We start from the raw sequence: 5010 nt of genomic DNA on the forward strand, positions 1-5010 counted from the left end.
GTCTCCTTGTAAAAAATCAGTTGATCATAGGTAGATGGGCGGATTTCTGGGTTCTCAATTCTATCCCATTGATCTTTGTGTCTGTCATTGTACCAGTACCACACTCGCTTGACCACCATGGCAGTGTAGTAAGATTTGAAATCAGGGAGATGCCTCTTACCTTGTTTCACTTTTTTTTTTTTTAATGAGTGCTTTGATTATTCAGTGCCTCTTTCCATTCCAAATGAAATTGATGATTGTCTTTTCCATCTCGTTGAAGAATGGAATTGGCATTTGTGTTGTGATTGCATTGAATGTGTAAATGGGTAGTATTGTCATTTTCACAATATTGAGTTTTCCTATCCAAGAACAAGGGATATTCTTCCATTTCTCCAAGTCTTTTTTATTTTCTTGAAGTAATGTTTTATAATTTTCTTTGAATACATCCTTTGTGCTTCTGGTTAGATTTACTCCCAAGTAATTAATGTTTTGATTAGCCATTGTGAAGGGTATTTTCTTTCTTAGCTCCAGTTTTGTATTCTCTTTGTCACTGTGGAGAAATCCAATTTGTTTTTGTATGTTGATCTTGGATCTTTCCATTTTGCTGAATTGGTCAACTATGTCCAGTAGTTTTCTCGTGTGTCTTTTGGGTTTTCTACGTATACCTGCATATATATATATGTATATATCACCTGCATATAGAGATAATTTTACCTCCTCTTTACCAATTTAGATACCTCTTATTTCCGTTTCTTGCCTTATTGCAATTATTGCTAAGACTTCCAATACAGTATTGAATAGGAGAGGCGATAGTGAGCATCCTTTCTTAGTTTCTGTTCTCAAAGAAAATGTCTTTAATTTCTCTCCATTGAGCACAATGTTGACTCTCAGTTTTGTGTATATGCTTTTTACTATGAAGAAATCCCCCTCTAATCTTATTTCGTTGAGTGGTTTCACCAGAAAAGGGTGTTGGATTATGTCAAAGGCCTTTTCTGCATCAATTGATAGGATTATGTGGTGCTTGTTCTTTACTTTGTTAATATGAAGAATTACATTGATTGTTTTTCTTATGTTGAACCATCCTTGCATATCTGTTATGAATGCCACTTGGTCATGCTGATTTTTTAATATATCACTGGATTCTATTGGCCAGGATTTTATTTAGGATTTTTGCATCTATGTTTACGAGAGATATTGGCCTATAGTTTTCTATTTTGGTGGTGTCTTAACCTGGCTTTGGAATAAAGGATATGTTTGCTTCATTGAATGAGTCTGAGAGAATTCCATCTTTTTCTGTTTTCTGAAATAGTCTATATAGAAATGGTAACAGTTCTTTGAATGTTTGATAAAATTCACTTGTAAAACCATCTAGCCCAGGGATTTTTTTGGCTGGAAGTTGTTTTATTACCTTTTCAATTTCTTCTTTTGTATTGGTTCTGTTCCAGTGTCCAATTTTAGTTTGTATTTGTTTACGTAGATTGTGAATTTCTAAGTATTTGTCAATTTCCTCTATGTTTTCATATTTGAGAATAGTTTTTCATAATATTCAAATGTTAGCCTTTTTATTATAGTTGGTCCTGTTCTTTTTAAATTTTTTTATATAAATTATTTATGAATTTATTTTTAAAAGAATTATTAGTCATCCTGTACTTTGTACGAGGCACTATACGGCCATTAGTTGCTGTGAAATTTTAATAATTTTAATGAACATTTACAGAGATTTGGATTTCCATTCATTCATTGTTGTACTTTTCTCCCTGCCCAGCCCTTCCTCCTGCCCCCCTGCCCCAGTTTGCTCCTCTCTTTGAAAAGTAAAAGAAAAATTCTTTCTTTGATATACAATTCCCCTGCACCCCTCCCACTACCCCAAGTACACTCCAGTATGCAACCTTAATTGTGGACTTTTGTGATAACCGTAATACCCTATCATAGTTGGTTCTGTTTTGACATTATCCATTTCATCTTTTATTCAGATTATGTGTTTCATTTTCTTCCTTTACTTTGTTAGTTTTGCTAGTAGTTTGTCAATTTTATTGACTTTTTTAAAGTATGAACTCATTGTTTTGTTGATGATTTCAATTATTTTTCTGTTTGCTATTTCATTTATTTCTGCTCTAATTTTTATAATTTCAGGGTTTTTTTTTTTTTAGTGGGCGTCAGGATTTCTTGCTATTCGTTTTCAATTCGTTGGAGATGTTGGGTTAGAGAGTCAATTATATTTTTTTCTTTCCTTTCCATGTGTTTACATATTACTATAAATTGATCTCTGGTTACTGCTTTGGATATTTCCCATAGATTTTTGTAAGTGGTGTTTTTATTATCATTTTTTTAAAAAAAACTTTTTAACAGGAAATTAAAAGCTGTATTGTGATACTAAAGTCTTCTGTTAGGGATCTTTCCAAAGTACTGAAGAGAAATGGTGTCACTCTGAATACTAAGCTGCACCTGATACAGGCCATGGTCTTTGCAATCATTTGCTATGAGTCAGAGAGCTTTACAATGCCTAGGGAGAATAGAAGGAGAATTGATGCCTTTGAGCTGTGGTGCTGGAGAAGAGTATTGGATGTATCATGGACTGCTAAGAAAACAAACATTTTCTTCCTCGAGAGGGTTAAACCAGGCTGCTTCTTTGAGGCAAGGATTCTGAAGCTTTGTGTGACATACATTGGATATGATGCAAGGAGGGACCCATCCTTGGAGAAGGACTTCATGTTGGGGAGGGTGGAGGGACAGCACAGGAGAGTAAGACCCTTTATGAGGTGGATTGACTCAGTAATTGGGGTAATAGGGGTAGGTGTGTTGGAGACAGTGAGATTGGCACAGAACAGGGCAGGGTTTAGGGCTGTTGTACATAGGGTCACTATGATGGCACATAAAAACAACAACAACAACAATATCCACTCATATTCAAGCAAGATGTTGTTTGGCTTCCAAATATATGGTTTTTCTCCTTTATCCTCTTGTTCATTTCTAATTTTGTAGCATTATTTTCTGAGAAGATGCTTTGTCTTATATCTTTGTTTTTTAATTTATTGATGCTTGCCTTTTGACCTAAAATGTGATCTGTTCTGGAGAACGTTCCATGCACATTGGAGAAGAAGAAGGTATGCTTTGGATTTCTTTTGGAGGTACATTAGCCTATAAATACCTGTGAGATCGAGTTGGGGTTTGTGTGTGTGTGTATGTGGGGGGCGTGTTCATTTCTTCATCATCTTTGTTGAGTTTCTTCCTGGTAGTTCTATCTTATCTTGAGAGTGGTGTATGGATGTCTCCAACTATTATAGCAGTGTTGTCCATTTCCTTTTTCAGTTTTATTATTTATTTTATATATTTTGCAGGTTTTTCATTTGGTGCATAGATGCTTATTATTGTTATGTCCTCTTGTTCTATTGACCTTTTAAGAATTATGTAGTGACCTTACTTATCCTTTGTTATGATTTTTGCATTGAGATTTATTTTATCAGAGATTAATATTGCTGCTCCTACTTTTTGCTGGTTGTCATTTGCTTGGTATGTTTTTTTCTCCACACATGCCTCTGGAAACTCTATGAACTTTGTTAAATGTCAATAGTGTAGAGGGGCTTCAGACATTTTGTTCATAGGGTTGCTATGAGTCGTGCTCAACTTGAAGGAAATCAACAACATCAGGTAAAATTCTACAATGTAGTATGTTAACTCACAAAGCACAGATTTTAATTAATGGTAAATTGATGCAAGAAGTTTTCATTAGATTATTAATTGATTTTTGGGTTGTTGATGTAGTTGTTAGATACCAGAGTTGAGTATTACTCCCAGCAACCGTGCGTCTGATTGAAAATCTATGCTAGCCTGTGCCATTTTCATTAGCTCTGACATACTTGTAGCCCTTTGGTACACTTACTGAGTCAAGTCATTTCATTGAGGGTTTTTTTCTTTTTAGCTGACCCTTTGCCACCTTTCCAAGAATGATGCACCTTTTCAAGGAATTTTCATGTTGTTGTTATATGCTGTTGAGTCTGTTGTGGTTATAATGTCTGATACACTTTCTTCAGCCAATCTCACTAAATCCAACACACCTATCTCCAGTACTAAGTTATTGTGTCAGTCCATCTCATTTAGGATCTTCCTCTCATGCTGTTCCCCCACGCTTCTGACCAAAATGTCCCTCTCCAAGTTTTGGCCCCTACTTGCCACATGACCAAAGCATGTAAGAGGGAGCCTTCAAATCCTGGCATCCAAGAAGCAACCTGGTTTTACCCTCTCCAGGACAGATTTGCTTGTTTTCTTGCCAGTCCATGGTGGATTCCATACTTTTCTCCAGCACCACAACTCAAAGCACTGATTCCTTTCACTGTCATTCTTTGTCATTGCCTAGCTCTCTGATGTATTTGCAAACCAAGTATTTGCAAAGACCATGGCTTGGGTCGGGCACACATTAGGCTCCAGACTGCCATTGTTGCTCTTTAGCCCTCTGTAGAGGTCCCTGGCATAGGCTTTTCCTCATTTAATGTGTCTTTTGATTTCCTGACTGCTGAGGGCCAAGAGTATTGATCGTAGAGCTGAGGAAGCTAAAATTGTTAACAGCCTCACTCTCTTCCCCACTTATCATGATGCTATCAACTGGCTTAGTAGTGAGAATCTTTGTCTTTTTCATGTCAATCTGCAATCATATTGAAGACTGCCTTCCTAGACCTTCTGCAGCAAGCAAAGTCGTGTCATCCACATAATGCAGATCCTTGATGTATCTTCCTTTCATCCTGATGTCATATTACTCCTCAGAGAATCCAGCCTCCCAAATGATCTGTTCCACATATAGATTGAAAGATATGGATACAGGGTGCATCTTTGATTCACTTCCTCCCTGATTTTGAACCATGAAATGTTTCCTTGCTTTTTTCTGACAATAGCCTCTGCTTTCTGAATGATATCTTTGACATCCTCCGACAACTCATCTGGTCTTCGCTCATTAGTGTTCAAGGCCTCAAACCTGTTCCTGAGATGATTCTGAAATTCAGGTGGTATGAAATCAAAGTCATATTTTGGCTCCTGTGG

The sequence above is a fragment of the Elephantulus edwardii genome, unplaced genomic scaffold (genome assembly GCF_000299155.1).
Source record: "Elephantulus edwardii isolate Elephantulus edwardi_28Jun2011 unplaced genomic scaffold, EleEdw1.0 scaffold00137, whole genome shotgun sequence".
NCBI classification, from domain to species: Eukaryota; Metazoa; Chordata; class Mammalia; order Macroscelidea; family Macroscelididae; genus Elephantulus; species Elephantulus edwardii.